We start from the raw sequence: 11,028 nt of genomic DNA, 5'->3' as shown, positions 1-11,028 counted from the left end.
GCTGTAGTGAAAAGCGGTACCGTTTTCCACTAAACGGTACCGTCTTTCACTGTTAAAAATTAGGTTTAAAAAACTAATAATAAAAAATTCATTAAAACTTAAAAAATTATAAAAAAAATAATAATTAAAAAGATAAAAGTATTAAAAAAACTAAAACAAAAAGAAATTAAAAAAAACTCCATTTTCGAATCTTGAATCTTTCAGATCTGTCAAAAAAACTGAGAAAATCGATCCAAGAAATTGACCCCACAATCCAAAATGCACAGTGAAAGCCATAACTTTCCCAAGGAGGAAGCTAGCATGGCAAGATCTTCCCAAGGCTTTTGTCAAAGGAGACCTCTCTGGCCAACTCTTCTTGCAGGGTTCTCTACTATGGAGGCGCTTCCGGTGCAGTTCCCTTCTCGAAGCCAAACCTCTTGTATGCCATTTTCCCCAAGCTGTCTCCGAGGAAGGCTCTTGTGTCAGCTTCCTCCTTGGAAAAGTTATGGCTTCCACTGTGCATTTTGGATTGTGGGGTTAATTTCTTGGATTGATTTTCTCAGTTTTTTTTTTGACAGATCTGAAAGATTCAAGATTCAAAAATGGAGTTTTTTTTAATATTTTTATCTTTTTAATTATTATTATTTTTTTCTAATTTTTAAAGTTTTAATGAATTTTTTATTATTAATTTTTTAAACCTAATTTTTAACCATGAAAAACGGTACCGTTTAGTGGAAAACGGTACCGTTTTCCACTACAGCATGCATGCGGTAGTTTTCCACTACCGCATGCAAGCCAGATCCCGGACAAGGATCCTCTCCAGGGGGCGTCAAACCAATTGTTTATTTTAAATTATTACATTATTAAATAGCAAATGTTAAAGGCTCAATTCTTCTGCCTAACAAAAATATAATTTTTAACCTTTTTTTTTTTTAAACAAAATAAAAAATGAAAAAAATGTCTGAAGCAATTTTATCTACTTTTGGCCTTTCTTTTATTTGGTAATTTTTTAAAAATGAAAAATATCAACTTTTGGCCTTTCTTTTATTTGGTAATTTTTTAAAAATGAAAAATATCATTTTTCATTTTTAAAAAATTACCAAATAAAAGAAAGACAAAAAATAGATAAGGTTGCTTAAAACATTTTTTTCATTTTTTATTTTGTTTTTTTTTTAAATAATAAGGCAAAAGTTATTCCAAAGTTGGGTAAAATAGTAAAGTCCCTCATCATCCCTCTAAATTGATATTCACTTCCCACGTTATGAGGATAAAAAGATGAGCCAAATATAATTTAAAAATTATATTTGATTTTTAAATTTAATTAATAAAAAAAAATTAATTTTTTAAAGTTACGTGAAAAAAAAAAATTGACATGACAAAACATTAAGTTTTGAGAGTGAATGACGGACATTAGACATTTAAAAGAAAATATAACAAAACGGTTTATAACATTTTTTCGATTGACTCAGTAAGTAACATCTTTTCGATAAATATAATAAGGGATCATGCCTAATAAATCAGAGGTCACTAGTTTGAATCCCTCCTTTTGTGGGGATATGTAAAAAAAAAAACAATTAAAAAAACAAAGTTGAGAGAGTTTTTTTCTTGCGTTAACTCGGAAATTTATTATAAACTTTACCTGAAAACATTTATTCCGATATCTAATAAATTATTATTTATTTAAAAGTTTAAATTAATAAGAATATATAAATTAATTAATATTTTAATACGTTGTTTTTAATGGGAAATGGGTGGATAAGGTGTAATATGATGTCGATATATACCACACATTGCTAGACAAGAATGGATAATGTCTGATCTGATCTCCATATGTCAGATACCACAAATTTCAACACAAGAATCAATGGATAAGGTCTTTGTATTTGACTTTGCAAAACTCTTTGTTGAAACCGTGGCTCAATAATGGATGATAAAACTTTTTGGATCGAATTTGCCCTCTACATTCTAAATTAATTATTTCAACATTTTTACGGAGAAAGGTAAAGATAGGGAATATAATTATATTGGAACGGAAGGGTAGTATGAGAAGTGATGTAGATTGACTTATCTTATCTTTTAGTCTTTTATTAAGTTTTTTTTTTTTTTTTTGGTTAGTCTTTTATTTTATTTTATCTTTTAGTTTTTTATTTGAATTAAATTTTTTTGTTAGTATTTTATTTGATTTAGTTGTTTTTGGTAGACTTTTAAACTGACTCTATTTCATTGTTATCTTAAGATTAAGAGTCTTGGGGCTATAAATAGATGCTTAGAACCCCGAGAATGCATTTTTAAAAACCAAAAAAAAAAAAAATTGCATGGTTGTTAAGGTGTCTCATTCACCTTCTTCGATCATTGGAGTGTGTTGGAACACTCCAACTTAGCTGTCGGCATGAACAAACAAAACAGACCATAAATTGATATTCACTTCCCACGTTCTGAGGATAAAAAGATGAGCCAAATAGTAGAGATTTTTGCCACCGAATCAATTTTGAATAGTTAAAAACAGATAAGTTCAACACCACCCACCACAAAACTCCTCAATTATTTCGGACCTCTCAGTGTCCAAGTTTTAAAAACCAAACAACACGGTGGGAAAAGTGGTTTTATCAATAAATATTTTATTTATGAAGTATTTTGTTAAGAGAAAAAAAATTATTTAAAATAAAAAGTTATAATATTTTTTAGTGTTTTAAGTTGAGGTTATAATATTTTTTAGTGTGACGTGATAAATGACAAGTGCTTGGTCAACAAAGGATGATAAACATTTTGGATCGAAATTATTTCAACATTGGTAACGATCAAGAATTGACTTCACTAGTCAATAGCGATCAGCTGCAGAAAAACTTTCATTTCTGTCCATGTATTATCATCTTATCACAAATCTCAATTCTAAGTTCTAACCATCTTTCTCTCGGTTTTCTGCTATGATATCATCTTAAATTATTCTTATTTAAAAATTGTAATTAATAAGAATATATAAATTAATTAATATTTTAATACGTTATTTTTAATGGGAAATGGGTGGATAAGGTGTAATATGATGTCGATATATACCACACATTGCTAGACAAGAATGGATAATGTCTGATCTGATCTCCATATGTCAGATACCACAAATTTCAACACAAGAATCAATGGATAAAGGTCTTTATAATTACGAGCCCCCTCCAACCATTACCTCCAAAAGAGATGCCGTTGAAAATGTGTCCCAAAATCCATATAGGCTTCAATAATCGCGTTTAGGAAGAATCGGTTCATAGATATAGCATTATTTAATAGAGGGATGATAGGACCAACTATTTGGTCTAACTTTGGACTAATTTTTGTCTTTTTTTTAAAAAAAAAAAAAAAAAAAAACAAGATAAAAAATGGAAAAAATGTCTGAAGCAACCCTATCTATTTTTTGTCTTTTATTTGGTAATTTTTTTTAAATGAAAAATGGTTTTTTTGTTTTTTCATAATAATGTCATTTTTTTTAAGAAAATGTCATTATTAAGAAGAAAAATACCATTTTTCATTTTTTAAAAAAAATACTAAATAAAAGGAAGGTTAAAAATAGATAGAGTTGCTTCAAACTTTTTTTTTTTAAAAAAAAAAAAAAAAAGACAAAAAAGTTAGGCTTTAGTATTTGCCATCAATTTATGGTCTGTTTTGTTTGTTCATGCCAACAGCTCCTAAGCATGACGTTTTTTTACGTCAGAAGTGAAATGCAGCATGGCTCTAGGACTGTGATACACAGCATGCGGCGTGCATGGCACGCAAGTGCAAATTTTTTTTTTTAATTAAAAATAAAAAATTTAAAAAAAAATTACACTGGCGTGCCATGCACCCCGCGTGCTATTTTACTTCGCCCTGGCTTCTAAAGAGGACAAGTTGACCCCACAAAACTACTATTTAATAAGCATAGAGACCATTTTTAATAGCTAAGTTAGAGCGCTCCAACCACTCCAATTATCGAAGAAGGTGATTGAGACACCTTAACAACCACGCAATTCTTTTTTTTTTTTTTTCATTTTTAAAAATGCAGTCATTATATGATTTGTGTAGTTAATTAATAAATATTTAGTTTAAATAAAGATGGATTAATATTTAGTTTAATAAATATGCAGTCACCACATATCCTAACAACTTAAACTAATAAAAAAATTATTCATTTAATCAGCTACTACTAAGGTCAAGGGATCAAGCAATTCCTCATTGCTTGTCTTAGTCTAACTCTAATATAATTTATGAATAACATACAATGGTGTGGATTTATGACGAAACAAAAAATCATTTTGAATAACAAAATTGAGACACCCCCACAAAAAGAAGCCTAATATTCGATGAATACTTGTTTTTATTTTTATATATATAAAAAAAAAAATCGAATATACTAGGAATACTTTCTTCTCTCACGTAACAATGAGTTTCGCATGCAAAATTCATGACTAAATCCAACCATTATATATATATATATATATATATATATATATATAAGCCTGAGTTTTGACGTAGAGAATGCTTAGAATTGCAACATGTATCCATGTTTTTTAATATCTGAAAGTGCTTAGAATTGTGACACGTGTCCATATTTTTAGGCCTTGTTTGGGAAGCAAGATTTTCCAACTCAATCTCAAATTTTTTCTAAATTTGGCAATTTTTTAAACTCAATTCAACTCAACTCAAAAAATTTCAACTTAACTCAACAATTTTCAACCCAATTAATAAAAATTATAAATAAAGATTGAAAAAATAAATAAAATAAATAAATAAATAAATTTAGGGTAGCCGAAACACCCCAGGTGGTGGCTGGGCCACCCCAAGCCCAACTGGGGTGGTCCGACCACCCCTTAATATTTTATTATTTTTTAAAACTTCTTATTATTATTTTTTTATTTAAATTTAAAATATATGTAATATTTTATTATTATTTCTATCAATGGGACATATGTTTCATTTATGACCTTAGAGATATCCTAATTATTAATTGGATATTCTCTAATCCAAAATGGATAGAAGAAAATCCTCTACCGTGTTTGACCCACATTCCTTCGTGGGCCATAGGTCGAATAATGAAGGTTGTTGATAGAGGACAATTTTCAATCATATTTGCTTTAACAAAAGGGACATATATAGTGATTCTGACATCATATGGGGACATAATTAATGGCGTTGGAAAGCTCATTTAGAGGGTTACAAAGTCATATTTCATTAAGTTTTTCTAATTCAAATGTTTACTGAGTTAAAATAGACCGTAAAAAGAAAATTGAAAAGCCGTACAAAATTGCTCGTATGTTGTTTATGTTTGAACAAGCTTTAAAACAAGTTGACAAAATAGCTCGTTCAATAACTCATATGAAGTTGGGTTCGAATGAGTTATTCATAGATGCACTCGTTTAAAGTTGGGTTAGAACGAGCTGCTGTGTGAATTGACAATTCATGTAAGAATACGAGGAAACCATAGTTAGGTTCGAAAGAGCCTCTTACACGTTCAGACAAGCTCCAATAAATTTTTGTAAACAAACTTTTATTTGAGCGTTTTCTTAGGTTCAGGAGTCTAGGTAGTATAAATATATGTAATGGCTATCTATAGCCTTAATTTATTATGTTATTTTGACCAGTGATCAATGAAAAACACTTTTAAGAGTGGTTTTCTTTTCTATCCACATTAAATCCTTGATTGAGTATTAGTTTTAAGAAGAGTTGTGATTCTTATCTTGTTTGTCTTGGCAAACTAATCACTACACCCTGCATTAATTGATATCAAAGTCAAGTTGCACTGCATCAATTATTTAATTGTTGATGGAGATCTTGTGGGCTAAACAACAAAAAAATTCGTCCAAAGCGCGTTAACTAGCAGAGCAGGAACGTTAGTAATTACTACTCTTAACTATCGGCAAATATATCAAGGATTAAATTAAGGGTGAATTAAATTAAGCTGGAAGAGAAATGATAGGATTATAAAATATTTTACAAAATAATTTTATTGTCCTATTATAATTGAAAACGAGATAAATTTATATTTTAAAAAATTTAATCATATTTTTTTAAAATTAAAAAAAAAAAAAAAATTAGAAGCCTAACAATTTTTCAGCTGAAAAGGCTAAAAAAAAAAAAATTGCTAAATAGAAAATCTCTTTTTAAACCATGAGATGGTAGAATTTGTAAATGGGTTAAAGTAATTCCAAAAATATTTATGTATAATATTTATCCCACAAAAGAAAAGGTAATTGTGAAGTGGGAGAATGTTGTTCTGAAAGTTAGAATTGTCAGAGTCATTCATTTATGAGGACTCAAAGGGAAGTTGTGGCATTTAAAACTCTCCGCATCCAATTCCCAATGCTCCAACTACCTTGCATTTACTCCGATCGACGGATGGATGGATGGATGGGACGGATGGGACGGATGTGCTCTGCACCTGCATTGGTGGTGGCTCAGAAACGACCACCCAATCTATCGTGATTCGTGAGAGAGAGAGAGAACACGTAAGCATGCATGTGAAGCTCATAAATGAGAGAATTGGGGCTGAGATTTGTGTCGTCTTCATGTGGTCCCCCCCTCTGGCCTCCACGCACAACAGGACAAAAAGAAGTCAGTTGGGTATAACACGGCCATCAATAATGGGGAGGAATAGGTCTGTCAATAGAAAAAGAGAAAAGGAAAGCAGAAAAAAGTATCCAGCTAGCAAAGGAAAAAACCAAACACAATCTCGTCCTTATTACATCAAAATCATGTGACCTTGTCCCCAAAAAAAAAAAAAAAATAATAGTCGTTTTTTCTTTACCTGCCAGAAGAGAACAAAGCCATGTGAAAATCTGCTTTTTGTAAATGATCCTCTGATGACTTAGCGATGGCAGTAGTCCTTCTAACATTTCCACCACAAAAGTCTGATTCATGGAGCAGTGGAAAGGACAGAATCTCTGCTGGATCACCGACACACCCGGACATGCAATTTTGTCAAATATCAAGGGTCTAAAATGCAATTTGAGAAGAAATGATGGATTGGATCCAGCAATAGTGGGAGAATTACTGAATTTTTTTTTTTTTTTTGTTAATCTGTCCCGTCCATCCGTCGATCGGAGTAAATGCGAGGTAGTTGGAGCATTGGGAATTGGATGCGGAGAGTTTTAAATGCCACAACTTCCCTTTGAGGTCCTCATAAATGAATGACTCTGACAATTCTAACTTTGAGAACAACACTCTCCCACTTCACAATTACCTTTTCTTTTGTGGGATAAATATTATACATAAATATTTTTGGAATTACTTTAACCCATTTACAAATTCTACCATCTCATGGTTTAAAAAGAGATTTTCTATTTAGCAATTTTTTTTTTTTTAGCCTTTTCAGCTGAAAAATTGTTAGGCTTCTAATTTTTTTTTTTTTTTTTTAAAAAATATGATTAAATTTTTTAAAATATAAATTTATCTCGTTTTCAATTATAATAGGACAATAAAATTATTTTGTAAAATATTTTATAATCCTATCATTTCTCTTCCAGCTTAATTTAATTCACCCTTAAATTAAATCTATGTAGCATAATTGACACTTTTAAAAACGGATTCTCTCCATAACGGCATTACTCGAAAGGTTGTATATATATAATAGGCGATATTAGTACTTTGGATCACAAAAGGGACTCATTTTAGAACCAGCTGGCATGTGTTAGTAAGGAAATTCTTTTAGGCCATGTAGCTCTGAATTCACTGGAGGGGTTCCACTTTTTATTTATTTATTTTTTATAATTTTATTTTATTTATTCAAATACAATACAGGAACGTGGGAGGGGGATACAAGAGGAGTTAAACTTATTGTTTCTAAACCAAAGCATGAGATATCAACATAAAATGATCTGCTTATTAGAAAGGGGAAAAAAAGTACAATCTGCTTGCAAAGATTAGCATACTTATGTTAGTTAAAGTACGATCTTCTAATTGACGTAGGAAAAAGGGTTGTTACAAAGTGAGATTTTCCTACTCTTATTTAAATGGAAAAGAGAATGAGATATCTCATGAAAATGCTTTGAAATACGAGACGAGAAGCAAATAGCAACTACTTTGCCTAAAATGTATACTCTAAAATTTGCACATTACCATCATTTCAAAGCATTCCAACTTTAAAAAGAAGATAAATCTAAGCTAATATAAAAAATAATACTAGCAAAGTTCAAATTATTATTATTATTTTTTTTTTTTTTAAAATGCTCATACCCCCCACCAACCCCCACCCTTTTTTTTTTTTTTTTTTTTTTTTTTTTTCAATGCGGGGAAGAGGGGAGAGGGAAAAGTTACAAAAAAAATAAAATAAAATAAAGGCAACCGAGCCAACTCTATAATAGTTGAAAATATGTCAAATAATTAGAAAATATGTCAATTAATAATTAGGATCTCTCTTGAGAGATATCCTAAGGCCATAAATGAAACATATGTCACATTGATAGAAATAATAATAAAATACTCTATATATTTTAAATTTAATTAAAAAAATAATAATATGAAGTTTACAAAAATAATAAAATATTAAGGGGTGGTCGAACCACCCCAGTTGGGCTTGGGGTGGCCCAACCACCACCTGGGGTGTTTCGGCTACCCTAAATTTATTTATTTATTTTTTCAATCTTTATTTATAATTTTTATTAATTTGGATGAAAATTTTTGAGTTAAGTTGAAATTTTTTGAGTTGAGTTGAATTGAGTTTAAAAAATTGCCAAACATGAATTTAGAAAAAATTTCAGTTTGAGTTGGAAAATCTTGCTTTCCAAACAAGGCCTTAATATTTGAACCTTTTTTTTTTTTTTTTTTTTGTACCTCGGTCATTAATTAGCGTAATTAATTGTGTTGATTATATTTTAAGAGTTTTCCATACATAAATTATTCAATAAATTAAGTATTATTAATGTCCGAACCAAATAAGGAAACAAATAATATAAATGAAATTATAACATTTTTTTTCCCACCAACAATATTTTGTTTAAATTTTAAATTTTTTTACTCATAATTTTCAATAATTGAACCTTGCAAATATTGAAATGGTTTTTCCTTTTTCTATTTTTTTTTAATGAATTAAGTGTACAATTTTTCCTTAATTAATTCATTTTGACATTTCTTTTTATTAACTCACGTGTCTATGTCTTTTTAAAAAATTAAATTAAATTTTTTTACTCATAATTTTTAATAATTGAACCTTGCAAATATTGAAAGGGGTTTTTCCTTTTTCTATTTTTTTTATCTCTCTCACCCTAAATTACGATTTTTTTTTTTTAATAAATTAAGTGTCTTAGTGCATTAATATCTCTCCCTTTATTAAAACACAATTTTTCCTTAATTAATTCATTTTGACCTTTCGTTTTATTAACACACATTTATCTCTCTCACCCTAAATCGCATCAATCTCTCTCATTCTAAACTCATGTCTCTCCTTATACGGCAACAACGTTTCAAAACTCTTTCCTATAGAAGTTGACGGTTGCACAAAGTTTATTTGATCAGTTTCATGGAAATATATGTAACTCCGAACTATGATTTAAAGTATGAGATATTCGAGATGAATGTATCTTTGTGCTTTTAGGTATAAATTTTTCGCAATTGTGAATTGATGATCTTTAGGTTGTTTCTTGAGAATTTTTTTTGTACCAAACATTGTTTTAAATTAGACATTAGGTAGAGATGAATATGTTTCCATTTTGTTTTGTGATTTTTTATTTTTTTTTCATTTGCTTTTCGAATGTTCAAAATTATGAGTTTTATTTGTATTAAAATATAATAGGTATTACACCAAAAATATTAAAATTTTATGGGAATTTTATATTAATACTTTGATAATCAAAATTCATGTTTTCTTGCCTTTTTTTTTTTTTTTTTCTTTTCTAATTTTCTATTAGTTTTAGGTTTTTTTTTTTTTTTTTCTTTATGCTTTTCATTTTAAACTACACATATGAGGACGAATTTAGGTTGTTTTAATTTATTTTTTAGATTAAGGGAAGATTGAAATGATTTATTTGATTGCATTAAATATTGAGTGAAAGATTTTGTTATTTTTGTATCCATTTAAAAAAAAAAAAAAAAGATTTGTTATTTTGTTTTGTATTATTTTTTAAATGTCCAAAATTTTATGAGTCTTATTTGTATTGAAATATAATAGGTATTGCACAAAAACCTATTGGGTTTAGGGTTACTCTTAGTTTTATTCCCATTCTCAATATATTGTTATAGGGTTTAGGGTTACTCTTTCCTTATTTTCTGTTCTAATTTATATATTATTTTTCATTCAAATTTCTTATTATTCTTTTGTAAATTTAATTGACTTTTTTGTTCATTATTTTTTTTTTTTTTGTGTTCCAATATTCCTTCTACGATTTTTAATCTCTTTCTTTGATGAAAGAAATAAAACTACTCGTATGAGAATAAATATTTTAATATGTTTTATGGGTCTTATGTTTTAACTCATTCCAGCTGGTTTTAAATTACACATATGAGAATTTTTTAATATGTTTTAATTTATATGGATTAAAAGTAAAATTATATATGGTTCTTATGATAGTATATTTTTATGTGATTTATATATTCATGCAAACTTATGTGTAATTGTGTCACTATGTTCAACAATATACTGTTGAATAACCTTTTGTATTTTTTGTATTTTTTTATTGAAATAGGCATGATAGATTTTTTTACACAATTTTTTTGACCTATAATAAAAAATACAATGGAGATGTGTTTTAAGTTTTAAAATCAAATTATAATGAATAATCCCGCGCAGAGCATGGGTTCTAAGCTAGTCAAACATATATATATAAAAGCTGAGTTTTGACATAGAGAGTGCTTAGAATTACGACACGTGTCCTGAACTCTTGTTTTAGAGAGTGCCTAGAATTGCGACACGTGGCATTTTAAAGAATGAACAAGTTTTGAGTATTTAAAACCTAGGGGTTTTATTTGTAATGCATTTAATTATTTTAATGAAGAAAATAGAATGTTCCGAAATTCTCTCTTTATATATCAATATTGTGAGACAATTAAAACGTAGAAATTTTATTTGTAATATATTTAACTGTCTTAATGAAGAAA

Source organism: Corylus avellana, chromosome ca3, assembly GCF_901000735.1.
Source record: "Corylus avellana chromosome ca3, CavTom2PMs-1.0".
Lineage (NCBI taxonomy): Eukaryota > Viridiplantae > Streptophyta > Magnoliopsida > Fagales > Betulaceae > Corylus > Corylus avellana.
This window is presented reverse-complemented; position numbering follows the sequence as displayed.